At 35.6% G+C, this 19,666-nt stretch overlaps 2 long non-coding RNA genes across 4 annotated transcripts; both read left to right on the forward strand.

Annotated features, from left to right (window-relative positions):
• The first annotated feature begins 1,463 nt into the window (after positions 1-1,463).
• Positions 1,464-12,069, forward strand: LOC112955026. 3 transcript variants are annotated; one of them, XR_003250820.1, is made up of 5 exons: positions 1,464-1,751; positions 3,106-3,186; positions 3,610-3,734; positions 5,467-5,541; positions 7,836-8,702. It is a non-coding gene; the product is annotated as an uncharacterized LOC112955026 (long non-coding RNA). The 3 variants fall into 3 exon arrangements; XR_003250819.1 differs by lacking the exons at positions 3,106-3,186; positions 3,610-3,734; positions 7,836-8,702 and adding exons at positions 10,463-10,601; positions 11,806-12,069 and having other exon boundaries at positions 1,465-1,751; XR_003250818.1 differs by lacking the exons at positions 3,106-3,186; positions 3,610-3,734 and having other exon boundaries at positions 1,465-1,751.
• A 1,212-nt stretch (positions 12,070-13,281) lies between these two features.
• On the forward strand, positions 13,282-18,892 carry LOC112955027. Its single transcript, XR_003250821.1, has 3 exons — positions 13,282-13,604; positions 16,796-16,875; positions 18,750-18,892. It is a non-coding gene; the product is annotated as an uncharacterized LOC112955027 (long non-coding RNA).
• The last annotated feature ends 774 nt before the right edge of the window (positions 18,893-19,666 follow it).

A 19,666-nucleotide genomic window follows, 5' to 3' on the forward strand; every position in this document is an offset into this window, starting at 1 on the left:
CACAACTTGTTATTAACTGCAATGGGGTTAGGTTGGGTTTCTGACTTAGTATTTGTAAAAGCATAAACCTGAAAATTTCCTAAACTTCCTAACCATAAGGAGATCTGCAAGGGCAAATCAGTTTAGCAATGACAGCTTTCTAGAGGACTGATCAGCAGAGAGGCAGAGGCCATAAAACAGATGAGCTTCTTTATGCCTGGTCATTGCTTTAGCCAGCTGAAAGATGATTAAACCTGTAGCTAGGGTGGGTAGTAGCTGAAGACCCAAATAAAATTCTAATGAGGTGGATGACCTGATTTCACGATAAAAAAAAATCAAAACAAAACAACAATGACAGATTTCCCACTGAAGGCATTGACTGGCATTAACTGGCAACATGATTTAAAGTAAGTTTATGGCCTTCATATGATGCAATTCAGGATRTATCATATGCATCCTCCCTTCTTAGGAGATATGCTGTTTTGCCCATGCTAAGGATGTGACATACTGTTTCTCTGAAACTCTATTATCTTCTGTGAGCATAAAAGGGAAAAAAATGAGRTCTTACATATTATTGTGATGGATGTCATTAGTTTCATGCAGCAGCTGCTGAACATCTGATGCATTAGCTGTACTAACTGTGGGACAGGAGGAGTTGCTATAGGCTCTTTAAAGCTTGCAATAAATTTGCGCTCTGAAGAGAGTTAGCTCTCAGATTTATTTAGTCATGACAGTAAAGGCCCATTGACTTTAACAAGGACTTTAGGATTTTGTCCAGAGTAAACCAAGGAGATGTAGCCGATGTCTTGATCTGACTAGGAAAYAGTCTGCTTCTTTATGGCCTTTCTTTTCAGAAGAATAAATTCAGCCCTTTTCCTCTTCAGCTGGTGATTCATGTTTTCTATAGAGAGACAATGATGTTTTTATTACTCTCCTATATGGGGTTTCTAAAGCAACTATCTATTTGTCTGTCTGTCTCCCTTTTTTCTTTTCTTTCTTTTCTTATTTATTTATTTATATTTAAACTGGCAAGAAGTCCAAATCTAAACAACCCATAGTTTATCTTTCAGATAAAATTAAATAGACTTTATTTATGTTTATATTGTGTAAAAACTTACTTTGTCTAGATTTACTGGGATATAAGAAAGGTAATGAAAGCTATYGATTGTGTTTAAGAAGTGATTTTGTGTCAATTGATCTAAACTTCTGTATTTACTTTTYTTCCCTTATTTTATTCAACTTTTTAAAACGAACTTAGGTTTGTTAAAGTACGAGTCAGCAAGTCCTGGAGATGAAAATCCTCAATGTAGTCACAGATCGTAACAGAGAAAGCTTATGTTGAAGCACAGCTTTCAACTTAACCACCTGTTGCTGACATAACATTTGATCATTTTGATCAATTTCATCATTTGATCATCAATAGGCCTTTATTGCCCTGATGAGCTTCACCCGAGACCTGCACTCACAAATGCAAGAGATTTGCTCATTTAAGCCCAGGCCAGGGTAGCATATGTTTTCTTCTAGATAGACCTCMCTCTGTTGTTCCTGATATGCCAACAGAACTTCCTGGATTCTTCRAGTCTGACTAGTTACCTTGCTTTTTGTGTGGTGGTTATTAGATTGCTGAATGATCTATTGCTCTCACTACTGCTGCTTTGCTAACTGTGATTGGGTACTGAGGAGCAATGACTGCTGGAGGAATCTGGAGATCACCTCAATGCCTGGTTCATCTKATTTGTTGGGAAGTGATGCTCTTGCTGCACTGAGACAAGGTACCTTAATCTTCACAGGTTATTTCTCTCTGGACTTTTCAGATCTTTGTGGAAAAAAGTCTATTCCCTCTACTATATGTATTTTATAGTAGCACAATCCAATATGTTGTTTACAGCCTTATGTTAATATGATACTGGTACTTGCATGYTAGTACTTAGAGCTATGCTCCTTTTTTTCTGGAACCAATGTTGGATGTGCTGTTGTGAGTGACATCAACACATCAAATTCTCTGTTCATTCACATTTATGCAGTCATGGCATATGCCATGCAGTCATAGACTAAATACCTCTTTAAAGTAGCTCAGGTAACCTAGAAAAYGTTGTTTCCTCCAAGGCTACTCCTGTGCATCTGGCATGAGAGAAATGTAGAAGCATTTCACTTTTTTCCTTCTTTTTCCACACTGCTGAAATGTGTTAGAACTCTCACCCATCAAGTCAATGTGTTCAACTTTATTCTAGTGAACAGCCCCACCAAAGGGAATGAGACTGCCCAGGTGCTTACGTTTGAGCACATGTCAGTACTTTGATAGTTTGAAGATTAAAATATGAACTATTATTACAGATCCAAAGACAATTAGGAGGTATCAGAAAGATATTGAAAAACTGGTAAAAAATAACAAAGATGCCTGCTGATATATGGAATATGGATTTTCTTAAGTGTTAGTAAGGTAAATTGAGATGTTCATATAGGCATGTGTAAAGGAAGCCACATAAAGCCAAATGCATATCACTTTGAAATTAAAAATGAAATAACTGAATTTATGGAATATTGAATCTGAAATTGGGTTATAAAACTAAGTCTCTGTATCTAGTGACAAATTGCAGGAGACCAGGCAAAGGTTTCTGTAGYGTTTTCCTCAAAGTCACTATTTCTTTAACTTGGTATTTCTGTCATGTTTCTTAATTCAACCATTATTGTATTCTTGTTTTCTTGTTTTCTCATGATCTTTATCATATTGCTGTGAGTGAATGTGCACATTTTTTACTGGTTTTGGTAGTGCTCTTGTTCCCTTCTGCTCATAATTGTTAGTTGGCAGATGAAAGCTGCTGTATAGTCATTACTCCAAACTTTTCATGAGCTCATGTAGCAAACAGCAGTGGTAAAGAGGGTTCCACTCTAGCRAACCCCAATACACTCTTCATCCACGTGCAAATTTGGAGGGAGCTTGATATAATTATAGTTTTGCATAATAATAAATCACTTTTGCTGGTGGAGGATTAACTCAAGAGATGCTATTATCATATGTAAGGGGTTACCTTTCCAGTAGAAGCAGACAAATGTTTATGAAGATATGTTGTTTTGGACTGGTAAATATTTGCCCGAAGATTAATGTTCATAATTCCCAATTTGCAGTGCAGAAAATATTCAGAGATACTAATCAGCCTTGGTGGCAGGATGGGACTAATGACATTTCACTTGCTGTGAGCTGTGATGGTAAGCCCTGTTCCCAGAAGGAGCTGCTGCAGCAAATACAGAGCTTATTTAAAGACTGTGCACCAAATTCTGATGCWTAGTGGTACAGCTCCATCAAGTCATGTTTATGCTTCCTGAGAATTCAACTCATTAATTGTATCTTACTAAAGCTCCTGTTAATCTGATTTGGAGAACAATCTCTCTTACATTTTTACCTATAGTTTGTGTTCTAATTAATGGTCTGATGGGATATGAGAGAGTTTATAATGGGGCCTGATCTGTCTTTCTTACATTACTGTGAAATCAGGAATCGGATACAAGACACTGTAATTTAAATGTTTTCATTTGCATTGATGGGAATCTATAAAATAATTCACATTTTTGTGGTCTAGCTCCCTAGTGAGCTAAATATTAAATTAATGGGCTTGTTCTATGAACCTTCAGATTACCTTGCTACATTGTCAGTCACTCCATTCAGCTATGCTATTCGACTGTTCCTATGGTATTTTTGATGGCTTCCTACTGCATCAGTTTAAGGCATCGCATAGAAAGAGTGTGCAWACCTATAGGTATGTATATCTATCTTATCCTCACACTGTTAAATCTGGAACCAGTTTGTTTCAGTTCAGTTGAACACAGGGAGTCAATTCCAGAATACTGTTTTCCTCCATCTCTCATAAAAAAGGTGTCGGCACAGAGGAACGAGCTTGTTAATGCTTACAATAAGACAAAAGCTTCAGCATGACCTCAACCTTTATTGGACAGTAGAGAGTCTCTGTACTGGTGGGGAAGAGGACAAAATGCTGTAAATACCTCAACTGTTGCATAAATTTTGGTCAGAATTCACTTCATGGTCATTTTTCCCTTTTATAGTTTTTTCTGGTRTATAATAAGGTGAATGCTGGAACCTCTTCTGCATGAGAACATGTTTCTTGTGTGTATGTTATAATATCTGGTAACAGCTCTGCTGCAGTTTAGATGTGGTTGATCAAGCACAAGACCATGCCCTTAGAAAACCAGACTTCTAGTTCTTGTGGGGATGTGCTTATATTCAAACGTCCAATTATTTTGCTTGAGACTTGCACTTTTCAGATGCCTTAATCAATGTTGATGGCTCTACCAAGCAGTTATGGACTGACTGAGAAAATTGGTGACTTATCCAAGCTCTGCAGGTGGGGAGGGGAAAAAAAAAAAAATAAAAGCTCCATCCAGCTTGGTCTTTCTGACACATTTCACTTGACTAGCCTTCATATAGGTGCACCATCAGAAGCTTTAATTACTCACACTGTGAATAGTTTCAATACCTCAAAGAGAGGGCATTTTTCCCTTCATTCTTCCTGAGTGATTAACTCTTAACTCTTTCAAAGATAGTGCCATTGAGAGAAGGTGCCCAGCCAAAGGGGTTTTGAAGGTTAATTGTCAATTAAAGAAAAAACTTTGTTAAAGGAAAGAACAAAAAATGAAAAAAAAGCAATTTAGACAAAATAATCTCTCCTTTGCATCAAAGTACTTAAGCTGTTTTGATTCAGTCAAAAATTAACTTAAACTTATTATATCTTGTGAAGTCATCAATGTACACAGCAGTGCTGAGGGAAGTATTTGATGTATTAAAAGAAAATATCAGAGGTCAAGGGGAGATGGTTTACTCTATGCTTTCTGCATCCCTGCTGATTGCCATTTACCATGGCTGTGGTGCAAACTAAAATAATAATACATCTTATTTTCAGTGAAGTTAGTGGCTGGCCATTTCCTTTAGCTGTCAGGCAAGAGTSTGCTGACTGACATCATTTAAGAGTAAGTTCTATAAAATGCATTAAAACTGACCCGAGTTGTCATGCATTACACAAAAAATAGATCGAGGTTTGTGAATATGAAAAGGTCATACCAGAGGAAACCTTTTAATGCTTCTGATCATTTGACATAGTCACTCAGTAAAACTATGTAAACATTTCCTAGATAGAATCTTAAATATTCTCCAGTATTTCTCAAGCATCATTTAAGAGCATAATGATTAATGACAGTAGAGGCAGCTTGAACTTGCTGACCCAGAAGTAGAAAACAGCCTATCCTGTTTCAAAAGTATCAATGTCTAATTGTGCTAACTTGTCAAAGGTGCTGTTTGTCTTGACATCAAAAGACAATCATGTTAAATATTTGAATGATACAAACTGCAGTGGAAATGTAAGCAAGTGAGTTCTTAGGAAAGTATATTTAAGCATGTGAATTTATTATGTTTAGTTCCCTGTGTTTTAACATAGTACTTCTACATTTTTCTTCCATGTTTCTTCTATCTGTTTACAGCTGTCCTCATAGCTTGAAGAAAAACAATAGGGACCCCATTGTGGATTTAGAGAATTCCAAGACACTTCTCTCAAGGTGAGAGATTAACTCCTAGATTATTAAATTAATAGTTACATCTTTTCTTCCTGAGATTGTTCCTTAAATTTGAATTATACACGATATCTTTCACTTACTCATTGGACCATGCAGCTTCTTTAAAGGAACCTTTATATGCAGAATTACCTGTACAGAGACTTCCAAGAGCATTTAAGTGGCCATTTTGCAAGTGCTTCATCATGAAAATGTTGTAGCAAAAGCCTAAGCACAGCAGGAGCTGTGTGTGTCRGATTGGGGAGAGAAAGGAACAGACTGGCACAGGTCTTCCACAGGTGCATGAAGTTTATTCTTGGTGTGTGCAAAGCATACAGCTCTGGAACAGTGAGTGTAGCTGCCTCTGAATATTGTAATCCATCTATTTGCTGTTCCTTAAGGCTTACACTTCTGTGGACAAAACAAAACCATACAGTGATCTGATTTAATTTTCCTAACATTTCTTTCCCTTGGGAAGAAAATCATCTCTGGCCTTGCAGTGGATATTACAGCTGGCTTGTAAAATAAGATAAAAGTCAGAATTAAGACTGAGTGGGTGGTGGCAGATCCAGATGGCTAACTGAGCCTGTGAATGAATCTACAGCCTTGTTTACTGCCTACAACATTTCCAAATGTGATATACACCACATTTGCTGRATCCTTTGATTTTAATCATTTTTGATTGCCAGTATACTATAAGACCTATTGAAGAAGAGGGGRAAAAAAAGGCTTTTTTTTTGTACTTTTTCTCATAAAATCTGGCAACATGCCCCWGTGCTGTAAATTTAAAGTCTCTAACCTGCTGATTGTAGTGCTCTTAAGAAATGATTATTGGCAACTCTGAGCTGGAGTGTATAACTATGATATGTTCTTAATAGAACAACAAGCTATAACATAAAAGAACTGTTAAAAGGAGGGCAGGTATCTGTATATATCACTGTAACTTCTTAATACCTCTGGCAAAAGCTAACTACTGCTTTTGTTCACTGTGCTTCACAGGTGTTGCTTTCCATTAAAAATCTTAAAAGGGTTAGCTGTGACTGCACTGTTGATTCATATAAGGCATGCTAAAGACAGTTTCTTCCTCTCTGTTCCTTCCTTTGTTACGCTGATGAAATATGTCTAAATTGCTTCTCCCTCAAGTTTGAAATTGATTTCAAAGCTTACTCCCTGTAAGCCCCTTTGCTCTTCATGGGACTCCTCCTACCTTCARTGTGCAGTGGAGAGTTGGTCTGCAGGTAGCTATCAGCCCATCTGTGCAGCARATTGTTTTCTTTGCCACCAGTGAGGCGAGGAATTTCAAAGGGCAGTTGTGAAGTGAAAGCAGCAAAATTCTGTCCTACAGAACTGTCTGTCCTGCCATTGTTGCCCTAGTGCCCCTAGGAAGGTTGTTCAAGCTTTTAGTTAGGGATTGCCAATTGTACAGCATGTCTTCTGAGACTCAGGTTTACAGTGGAACTATATACTTGCAAATCAATAGCAACTAGTAATTTTTGCATATAAGCTGATATATATTGCTATGTGCTCTGAAAAATGCTGTTCTAAACATTAGGTGCTTGCAATTATTTGTTTGTACTCTTTGCCATGATCTCAGGTCTTCATCCATAAAATAGAACAGACGGTAGTATTTATTTTGTGTATTATAGATGAGTCTGAACCCTTTGCATGATCCTTAACTCATCTGTTTGAATCCTCAACACAAGGCTGTCGTCCTTGAGCTAGTCGAGTCTAGTAATCTAGGTGAAATTCTTAAAAGAGAAACCATAGCTAGGCATGTTCTGTAAGCTTTGAATAGACTTCAATATGAGTCACAGTGRATAGAAAGTTGGAAAAGGTGGCTTGAGAAGGGCAGGAGTAGAGACTAGAACAAGAGTTTTTCCCTTTTTTTTTTTTCCCTTCTCTCTATTCTTCTGTTACCATCTCTGAGACTTTTTCCTACCTACAATATCAGACCTCTATTTGTTGATGAAAAATTTGGAAATTTTGGAGCGCGGTCATGACCAGACTTAGGTCATTGCTGTTTTRTGTAAATGTGTCATTACTTTTAACAACAATAAATCATTATTCTAGTCAAGCAAGGGTTCACACAGAGCAGGAACATGAACATGCACTTCTGCTATCTCCCAGAATTGCTGTGAATATCAGCTGAAACTTAGGAAGGGAGCACTAAAATGAAATTCAGGAAGAGATTAACAGTTCTCCCGAGCAGAGCGTTTATTACACACTGTAAGTGAAATGCAAGGTTACACACTGAAAGTATGTATTTTGGAATAACAGCTCTGTTTTATGTATTGAGACAGATCTTCATTATGGAAGAAACTGGTGTGATCCTTAGACTACAGTGTACAACTTCAGCAAAAGGAAAAGATTTCATGCAAATTGGTTTAATTCAGGAACTCGATTATCAAAGACACAAGATAATTAAAACATTGTTTTTGTTTTATTTGACCAAGTTTAATACTAAAACACATGTGGAACTAAGACCTATTATAGCAATTTACTTTTAAATACTTAAATATTCATAAGATTTTTTTCATTTTGACTTTTAGAATGACAAGTCTCAATTAGTACTCCTTTCACTATGCATGTAATGAAATATAGCTTTTCTTTTTTACTCTATGAGAGTGAGACATCGCAGATATTGCACAAAGTGCACAGTGTCAGTAGTTTCCTACCAATGAAGTACTTCGAAGAACAGTTTATCCTCCAAGCATTCCTTAAGAACAATTACTTCGAGTGGCAACACCTGGATGCAAGTATTTCCTTAAAGATGTAAATAATTTCTTAGCAATATGTTCATGATTAACTGCATATTTAATGTAGCATTGATTCTTCTGAAATTAATTTTATGAAAAAAACTTTCCCACACTTAAAGAAAATGTAATATCAGTATCCTGCAATATCACCTCTGTCCATGTATTATCCACTGTGTACCTTTATTGGATGAAAATACAGGTATTAAAGCAACTTGTTGAATTCTATAACAACCTCCTTTTTTCCACTTAGCAGATTGATGTCCGAACTAACACAAGTCGTATTTGTTTTAAGTTTCACTCATTTTTTATTTATGAATTATTCACATATGGATTAAATATTTTATCTTATGCACTTGTTATTACTGAATGCTCACTGAGATGTTACATTGACAGTTATTTCTTGTATATTTGCTTTTGATATTCAGTTTTTAAGTTGTGCAATTTGTCACTTAAACCACATGGAATGCATCTTTTGCTTTTTGGTAAGATTATGCTAATTGTTTTTTTGATGGCAGAAAAACAAATTACATTAAAGAACATCTGAGATTCACAATCACTTGTATTTATCTTAATACCATTTGAAGGGCATATGAAACATGCTATAAAGTTCCAAATCCTTATAAGCAATCTTAACAAAAAATTAAGAAGTGACTTTTAACAAACAGAACTAAGGCTGTGGCTGTCTGTTATTTAAATAAATGAATGAGCTAATACATTTTCTTCCATYACTGGACTTAAGCTTAAAATATGCTTAAGGAGACAAAAACATTGATTTCTGGAAAGTCAGCTTTGATTGTAGAGCTTTAGATATGTAGAGGTTTTACATATTTAGAAAATGTTCAAACTAGGATGTGAATATTGAGCATAAGCTCTTTTTGAGATAGTGATGTGGTGGTTAGGAAATCTACAAACCTGTATTTTCTGTGTATTTATCATTACTGAGAATGATAGGCCAAATCTGACAGGTACTTTAAAATTTTGCCACGTGCATTCCATAGATAAGCAAAAAGGAGCTGAGAGACATTGATTTATTAATGAAGGCAACTCAATATTCATGTCCTCACATTTCTCAATGAAGAAAAACATTGACAGACATAATAGTTTCTCAATAAGTACTAGGGAAACACCATTGAACATATAAGTTATCCCTTAAAAGCATGTGCCCACACACGGTAAGTATTAAGAAAGCCATTCCTTCTACTGGCAGATTTAGCACTGACAGATGGTATCTAGTCATCTATACATTGACTTTCTATCAAATGGATAGTGTTTAAATATATACTGTAGGCAAATTAGTTTTATTGATGTTTCAATAATTAAAAATGTGGAAACCTTGAAATTAAATCTTGAACATAGCCATGCATTTAAAGTAATAGATGATGATTTAATAAAAGTAAATTTATTTGAAATGCTATTATTAAAACTTCCATTCAGAGTGTGAGAAACTCTTTCGTCTGCATGAATTAAGCTAGAGCATGAAGTTTATAATGGTTACACAGACTACTTGGACTATGTTTAGCATCATTTATCCTCTTGGCTACAGTGACTGAACAAGAGTAAGTATTGCGTAGACTGGTTATTTCAGGAGAACAAGTTAATGACAAAGGCAGGAATGTGCCTGGCATTGTCCTATTTATTTTCAAAGAATACATAAAATACAGTTTCCTTCAACACAGAAGAAATAAAACAGCAGGACAGTGTTACTAAACTTCTTTTGGTTCTGTTCTTCTGTTGCAAATTTCTTCCCTGGCATGTGTCAGTTCAAGCAATTTGTACTCCTTGCCTTTTTTGAGTTTTTGGTCTGTGTTAGTTTGCCTTTACAGACCAGACACATTTGAAATCTGACTTAGATGATAAGCAAATATGGAAAAGGTTTGTCATCTGAGTCCTCTTGATTTGAGGTTTTTTGTTACCTGGGTTCAATGGGGAGGTTATATCTCTCTTGGTCATTGAAGTTTGTTTATTTGACTTTTAATATCTTGGAAAGATGTATGAAGTAGTGAGATGTTAGATTATGTTTGCAGAGATCTGTTGAGATAGAAGTGTGATGAAGCCTCTAAATGTGCTGTGCTATAATTCATGATGGAGGTTGACTGAACAAGTCTCCTGGAAGGTTGCCAGGATGGGATAACAACCGTGACCTTGATCTTTAAAGCTCTGCTCTTCTCCAGCTAAATGGCAGACTGCCTTTACAGAAGATTTGGCCAGCTGCTGTTTTCAAGGAGAGGCAACACTGAGATCTGCTGGGCATTGGTGGAGCTGGGCAGATGCTTCCGCTATTTGCCTCTTCCATTCACTTCGCTTTCCTAAGTGAGTCTCTCTTTTAAAGTTCTTCATCCAAAAGTAAGGGTCACACATCAGAGCCGTAGGCTAATTATAATGAAGAGCCTGAGCAGTTTAATTCTCCCATGGCATAGTAGTCAGTGTAAGCACTAACAGCAAGATATAGTAGAGACAATTCTCACTCTCCCACTGCCCATGATTTTCCTCTAGCTGTATTCTGATGCCACTACAATTGTTAYCTTCTAAAACATCCTATGTTTGAGGATAAATGATATCAACTAAGCMGAGTGTGATGATGTTCAAACAAACAATTTAAATATACTGCTCAATTGTGTTTTAAAATGTTTTCATTCTCAATTTTATTTAATATTCTTTGAAATTCATAATTAACTTTCAATATCTTTTCAAGCCCTTTACTTCCAGTGGAACAACTCCCTCATATGAACTATTWAAAAAAAAGAAAATTAGATTTTTWAAAATTTGCTGATTCATAATGTTTCCAAGTATTTTTCTGGCAGTTACTGATAAATAAGCATTAATAATGCAAAGTTCCGGAATGGAAAATAGCTACATTCACAGGCTCACACATATACATCCTTAGTAATTAGTGATCCAATAGCTCTGCAATCTGCATTTTTGTGTCAGTCTGTCCTAGTCCTGAATATGACAAGTGCCAAAGACATTATTCTGTTAACATTGAACTATTAAATTCACCTTTTAGACAATCCTTAATACTCATTAACAGAACACTGTGGATTTTTTTAATGTTTATGGTTAAAGAGTTTTTATTTTGCTGTAAATTCTTGGAACAATCTAGCACTTTCATTCTGAGCATCTCACTAGACTGTAGATGTGACTGAGCCAAACTTTATTATGGTCTCATAAACAGAAAATAAATGTTATGGTATGACAGGTGATGAGGTAGAAGCATAAGGATTTTTGGAGTTAGATGCACACAGTCATGCATATATTGCTGTGTACAGGTCTCAGTGAACCGTTTCTGCAATTGTTTCTCATTCCCTCCACCAGTGAAAGCTTGTGTGCTCATTACAGGTTAAGCCTGGGCACGAGTCGGGGTGTGCACAGCACATGCAGGAGTAGGAACTGAGCTATATCAGTGGGATAGATGCACTTAAGGATTATCTACCATTTTGGGTATCTGTCATAACAGATCTTTGACCTGGTGTTGGGTGTGATTAAAATAATGGGATTATGCTTTTGTTCCCAGCAGAGAAACTCCTGAAGCACCTGATTGTCACTTTTGAACATGCCTGGAGTTAGCGAAGTCTCAGCAGAGCTGTGTGATGACTTATAGGATAAAAATGTACTGAGGCTCATTACTGATATTTAGCCCTTATGATACTCAAGGATGACTGCAACTCAGCTATTTTATATTCACTATATCATTCATATTCTTAGCAAAGCTCATGTTAAATGCCTTTCTTTCCATGCAGTCTGCTCTTGAGACTATTTTCTTGTTTGAGTGTGTGTGTGTGTGTATATGTATATACATATATATATTTATAAAATATAGGAAAGGGAGATAATGTAAAGGTGGGTCCTTCTTGTTCATTGTAGTTTGCTTTTAAGTCAAAGATATTTCTTGTACTGTCAAAAACTATCTTTGAAAATTGTTTGTAGCATAGATCTCTTACATCTGTTGAAGCTGCCAAAGGCATCATTAAGAAAATTGTCTGTTATGTTCCATCTGAGGAATCTACACTTCCAGTTGTGATTTTAGAGCCATAGTTAGTGTGGTAAATGTTTCAGATGCGATCACGCGAGTCTTGTGAGACTAGTAATTAGTAAAATCAACTTTTTAGTTTGAAAATGGCCAAATGTGATCCAAAAACAACTAGGAGGAGCTAAATAATGAACTATATGCCTTAACACACTTGATGCTATGCACACTCTGAATGTATCTGTATAATTAGCTTTTTTAAAACATTTTTGAAGTAGCTGTAAATCCTTGAAACCATCTAAGATACTTAATTCTTGTTATATATCATAGCATGGCATCTGAATATTGTAGTATTAATTACTTAATCCTCATCACATTCCTGAGAAGAAAAGTATTATCTGGTCACTATTCTGGGTGAGCAAAAGTGGAGTACTAAATATTTTCCTCAAGGTCAATCATGAAACGTGTGAGAGTACTCCCTTCTTCTTCCATGTTCCAACTTAATAGTCTAATTGTTAACTCATCCTCCTTTAATTCCCATTTTTATGAAGAAAAAAATCTTTTTTCACAGTGATTGGTGTGAATCACAGTGAAGCAAGGGTTTGGCTCCTTCTGTGCTCAGATAGTGAGGAACCTCTGGACTGCTATAAATATATTTCTTAAATATTTAAAAAGTCTAAAATATTTTTTATGTTTATAAAAATAGTTAAAATACCCTTTGGTCTTTGACTCTGAAAAAGAGAGAAAAAAACCCTCTTACACTAATATGTTCTCTAATTGAAATTAGAACCGTTTGATCTGTGTGAGGAGGACCATCTCTGAGGCAATTTCTTTTGAGTATGAATTTTTAAATAAACTATGCAGCTTGACCACAGCAAGTACAAATGAACCAAAGGTACTTTACAGGCATGCATTCAGTAAAGGAGATGTATAATGAGAAAACCTCAAATAGAACTCCATATGATGAAGATTTAAAAAAAAAAAACAAAAAGAGAAAAAACCCTCAGAAAACAGATTTATTAAGAACTGAAAAACCTCACAACCTATTGAGTTGAGTGTTCCTATCAAAATGGCCCTTTAATAATAATCTTTTGTTGGATGCTGGGTGGAGTGCTAACTTCCTTCTGGGGATTGATTGAAATAACACTGAAGCTAATCAGTAATCAGACTTCTTATCCTCTATTCAGGACTTACTTTCGTCTGGTGTCAAGAGGGCTGTAGCAYGGTGACCCTGAAACAGTCCTCAACAGATTGCATGCCTTTATAAACTAGCTGTGCTGAATAGAGAAGATTGAATTGTTGGAAGTAGCTCACATCATGTAGTCAGCTTCAGAAAGTCAATATCCTTGGTATGCCTGGAAAATCTTGAATTGCCTATCACCCACTGGCTTGCAGTAGTAACCCTTTCAATGCAGCTTCACAGCATCCTCTCTAAATAGAACATGAATCACAGTCTCTGCAATTCACCAAATGGAGCATATGGCTCTAACTTTTGAAAATATTTTGACACAGATCTGATACAGAAACCTAAATGCTTTTGAGGTTCRGGGCTGTATATTCATTTTTAAGTTAAGCAGCCTCAGTGTTATATGTAGAGTGTGATAAATGAGATTTAGGTACATTAAATAACTGTTTCTGACACTAAGAGTATTGTAGTCCTTCAAGTAAGGTGGTTTGGTAATGGGCACTGAGTTGCAATTTAGATATATTATTCTTGTTCATATTTCAGAGCCAAAATTGAAGAATTAAAAATATTAATGATGTGTTCAACCTTTCACAAATCCTAATAGAACAAATGCTAGTTAGATTTAATGTTAGTTTTGACTAAGCTATCTCAGCTCACATTTTGTAGAATAATCAGAAATAACTGATTTTCTAGTATGATATTAGACAAGTTTGTTCAATGCACTTAGTTTTATGGCAGGTTTATATAGCTTTTTGAGCATTGTTCTGGAATAACAAGAATGTTCCAGAATAATCATATGATGTTCAAAATGGGAGACAAAATCAGAAAGCTGAATTGTGTCTTTACTTGTACATGTGCTTTGAAAGGAGGAGGAGGTAAAGAAAGCTTATATGGAGGTGATAGTCCTAAACAAATTTTCAATGATAACAACTGGACTGTGTTAAGGAACAGTAAAGCATGTTACATCAGTGGCCAGGCTCAAGTGGGACAGAGGGACTGAGACCCTTCAGATGGGCAAGGATCATAAGAAATGATTGTCAAGGGACAATAAGATGGGCTCCATATCAAAATCCTGCTATTGTTTTTCCTTTTTCATGCTTACATGAATGAATTTAGACAGAAGGAAGCTCTTAAATATCATGTGGAATGAATGAAAGCTAGTTTAGCACCAGAGGCTGAATAGCTCTGTTCCATTTTGTTCAAACTAATATGCCTTACTTTAAAAAAAAAAAAAAGGGGGCAAGATGCATTAGGGAATAAATGGAGCCTTGGTTTCATCCACTGCCTAGTGCAGCAGTTGGACAGAGTGGTGAAAAAGATTGTCCTGGGCTTTTTAAGGACTAAAGTGGGATTTCTTTCTGAGGACGGCTTTGAAGGGATCATATCCTGAGGAACACTGAAAGCTACTATTGTCACCGTGCTCTTATGGGCAAAGCTGCCTGTAATGCATTATTCAGGAGCAGAGCTGGGGGAAACTCTCCAGGCAAAAGATTTTCTCTGTGAAAAATGCATCTGCCTGAAACAATTCACAAATTCATGTTGAATTTCTCGTAGTGTTTAAACTAGAGAAATGGGCAGGAAAGCAGAAAATACTAAGGACTTCCATTTCAAAATGATGCTTCCATTCAAAATGTGCCTCAGTTTAAGGAGAAGCCGTTCTTTTGCAAAAATCAAGCCAAATGAAATCATTTATCAGCTTGAGAAAGTAATTAATTTAAACAATTTATTTCAAGATCAAGAAAGGGAAGAAAAAAATGACATCAACATGAAATAACTCCCTTCTTGATTTTTTTCAATCTGAAATATGAATGATCACTCAACTGTGTTAAAACCTGTGTTTAAAGACTTAGACTAGCTCTATTTCATACTTATATAATCAGATCATAGTAACTTGTTTCATTTTAAAGTGAAAAATATTTGCAAAAACAATATAAAATTTCTGACTAAAAAGTTCCTATATTTCAAACTTATTTCAAACTTTCAGAACTTATATCTTATGCTACTAACTCAAGACTGCCAGCTGCACAGTTGTTAGCTATTTACAATAAAATCAGTCCCATTAATTTGCTAATGAATTGATATTGACTTTACTTTTTGAGAGCTGGCAAGGTTTCAAAAGTCATTGTTACCTCATTTCCAAAATGAACATCAAGGCACTTTGCTTACTGCATAAAATGCAAAAATCAATTAAAAAAATGTAATTGGTATAATACCACCTGGTTTCAAATAACGTTCATGGCACCAGATCTAAAACTCTTGATCCACTCTCCAATTAAGAATGAAAAGTGGATGATTCTTTCTACTTACTAATGTGTTGTACATAAAATAATAGTAAATAAAAATCTAGAAGCAAGTTAGAAAAAATAATAAACATAAGAGCACAAGAGCTAAACTGAAGTATCCAAGAGTAACAGTTCTTATGGGTATTTTCCCTCTCTAAGAGTTCCTTTTCTGAGCTATATGAAGAGGTTGCATAAAAAGGATAAAAGAATGTGTGGAAAAGAAGAAGAAAAAAAGTGTCTCCACGAAGCAAGTCAGCAAGTAAAAAATGAAAGGTCTCCTCAGGGTTAATATGTTTAGAGAAAGCTTTCTCCACATTTCTGTGCAGCTAGTGCTAGCAAGCCAAGAGAGAAAATTGTGCTATTAAGAGTTTATGGAAACCTCATCACATCAGAGGTTAATTTTGATGGTCTCAGAAAACTTCTGGAATTTTGAATGTTGCTTTGAACCATCCCTTAACAATGACAGTTCTGAATCTTGACCATTACCACAAGCTGACTAGGATGTAGCCACTGGATGATAAATGGCAATAGATTTCCTGAGAGGATTTTGAAGCAGTATAATCATTCAGCTTTGCAAAGGAAACTAAAAGAATTTCTGAAAAATGGGACAATTGCTTTTGCCTGGATCTACTGGCCATGAACCTGCCAGAACATCACAGTGGAGCCAGGCGCTTTGGTAGCATAAGCCATGAGCTTTGCGGTTTCTGGGCTTTGCAGTCTGGATTCATCCCTCTTAACTTTAATCAGTTAGTTGAGGATTGGTTGTTGGTTATTCTCTCCCTGTGTCATTRCTGCCAGGAAGCCCAAGAAGTTGGTTTATCTCCAGTGTCTAACAAGCCTAGGATATCTCAGCCGTAATGTGGATTTCATTTCTCTGTCAGTCTGCCATGCAGGCTAGCAGAAAACTAAGTAAACATCTTCATAAAGTAAAATTTCAGTATGATTTTGTTTAAATCTTGAAATGTTTAGATGAACTGAATAAGTATGCCAAGATATATTTTTATATATTTTTTTTTGCTGTTCTACACTTGGTCAGTAATAAGGATTTTGTTTTTCTCCTGTCTCCAAGCAGAGATATCATCCTCCTGTGTAACCATCTGTCAGACTGTTCCCTGCCTTAATAACTTCTGAGTCTACCGGACAATTTCAAATGTAAGCTATTTTCTGACAAGTGCCATGACGGTAAACCAAAATTATTGTTGGGAAGACAGCAGTATAGTATCTGCTGTTTTATTAGAGACCCAAGAATTCACACAGGAGCAAACATATGGAATCCCACAACTTTGTGTCTCCTGGAACTAATCATTGTGTTTGTAAACGCTTTTTCAGTGACCAGAGTGCTGTCCATGCAGTGCTTGGCATAACAAGTAGGAAGATTCTCTGATCCCAGAATTTGTTTCAAAAGATACTTTAGTTCCTATGACAAACACAAGTTTTACTCACAAACGAGTCTGTCTCTATAGACTGTGGTTCCTTTCTTTCCTCCCCATTTTGCCCTTTCCTTATTTTTTTTCTGAATTTACAGAAATCACTATAATTAAAAGCATTTATTCTTCGAAAATATTAAGACATTCTGCTTTTTAAAAAAGCTAAATATTTGTATAGGTCTGCAAACAGTGTCCCTGTTTTCATATATATAGTACAATTTTGTACGTATCTGGCTGCATGTTTCAGGGACGAGTGTCTTCTCAAGTGCCTTAAAAATACATATGTCTGCATATGTGCATTTGCACCTGCAAAGGCCATCTACATTACATCATTTGTGCATTTAGGGTCAAGTACTTTCCTCCCTTCATGTGCTGGATTTGTTCAGTTAGTCTTCTCAGTACATGAGCAGGTCTATCTGAACATCTGCTGAAAAATTGAGGTGTCTATGGATCTAGAAGGAAATCTGTGGCAGAAAATGTCCATTCCCTTCCTCAGATTATAAAAGTCAAATATATTTGTATGTGTATACATGTAAAAGACCATTTTTAATCATGCATAAATTGCATTATCTATATTAATTTTTGGTAAATATGTGCTAATGATGTTTAGGAATACTACATATTTCTATTTTCTACAGGCATTTTTACAGAATCCTATGAAATATCTGCAGGCCTAAGCTTTTACTCAAATTTAGAGTTTTTAAATTGGATTTAGAAAAAGCAACCAGTACTGTATTTCATAAAAGATTATTTAAATACAGTATATTTACTCTTTGATTACCTCAGTTGCATTTTAAGGGCCAATTCCACTCTAAATTATATTGGCTTTAATTGTGCACTAAATCTACATGTCAATAGCCAAATAGTAAATGCCTTGTTGTTCAGATTTATAGATTTCTAAATGGAAGTAGTATTTATTTCACTTTCTAAAATACTAATAGTAATTTCCATCATTCCTCTAATATCCAGATGATACTGAAAAATAGAAGCAAATTTGCGGAAGGACATAAAAAATTATTATGAGCCTGAAGGAACCATTAAAGAAAGATTAACAAAAATCAACATCTTTGGTGTTATTACAACACAGCTGCAGGAAAGGATGATGATTCTCTGCTGTTTTTTCAGTCTCTAATTTTTAGTAGAGGAGAATATAGTAAGTGTTCCAAGAAACTGGAACACTTTCATCTGAGTAAATGTAACAGTAGGAAAATATATGAGAAATGGCAAGGGAAATTTATTAAAATTGGAATTTATATACGTGTAGAATACTTTCTACGGGGAAGTAGTGAAATAGCCATTAAGCCACTAGGGACTAAAACCCGACAAAGAAAGAAACAGCATACCAACTGCCAATATATATAGCTGAGATTTGGTTTATCTGCATTTTGAAACATTTTCAAAAATTAATCATCTTTGGAAAACTTTCAGTTGAATTTTGTGGCCTTTTTTTGCTTTTTAAATGAATACGAAGGAATGAATACTTATTTTATATGTGTTGTTTTGCATGATATATATATATATAGAGAGAGAGAGAGAGAGAGAGAGAAAGCTCTGTATCGTTGGTCTCATAAATCCTGTCCTATTGCTTTTGCTTGCCAGATTGGTACAAGGCAATCCAGGTCATAAAGCCATCAGAAACCCAGGGGCTAATATTCCTGTCTGGGATCTGCTGCAAATTCTGCACGAGTCACCTGCATCCCTAAGTAAATCAGTTGTATCCCCTTTTCCTGAGCACTCATCAGTATTAGCTTTCTGTGGATGGGAAAGCTCTGCCTTGTGAGGAGAAGACACCATGTCCAAGGAGAAGACACCAAGAAGACCAGGCCTGCATAGTGAAAGCAGGCTTCGGTTATGTCAAATAAACTCTTAGAATAAATGAAAAAGTTTTCCTATTGGAAACCTGTGCGTAATCCTTTTAAGCTTTTCCAAAACCAATTCAAAATTTTTCACCATCTTTTCACTAAAACCTCAAATAAACTTGCTACTTGCTACTGGTCTGGAAATCTAGCCCATAATATTGAACACTTCTAGTAGAAAGTCATTCTACAAATAGGGCATACAAGAATAGATCAGGAGAAGATGCATGGAACTAATACAGATTTTTGACCCATCTCAGTCATCCTTTGTTCCTTGTCTCCCATTCCATCTCATGCTCTCCCTAAGTTTATCTGTCTTTTTCACCATAATTCCAGTTATAGAACACTTTCATCAAAGCAAATCTAACAGAGCCATCACTGCTCTTCATTTAATGGTATCTCAGAAAAACTTGTCAGTCATTTCTTTTATCTTAGTGTCTAGGAGAGAAAAAAAAAGGGAAAAAAAAATCTTGTTTTCTTCCTAACAGTTTTTAATGCACCCTTATAATTAACCAACTATCCTGAAGAGTGGAAGTTCTCCCACATTTTTAGTGAAAAAGTCTAAAAAGTAAGCAAAAGTTATTTAAAGTTAATTTTTTTGTGGAACCAAAAGTTCTCCAGGAACTCAAAGAAACATTTCTTGACAGTGAGGGTGGCAGA

Source organism: Nothoprocta perdicaria, unplaced genomic scaffold (genome assembly GCF_003342845.1).
Source record: "Nothoprocta perdicaria isolate Ctin4 unplaced genomic scaffold, notPer1 scaffold_53, whole genome shotgun sequence".
Lineage (NCBI taxonomy): Eukaryota > Metazoa > Chordata > Aves > Tinamiformes > Tinamidae > Nothoprocta > Nothoprocta perdicaria.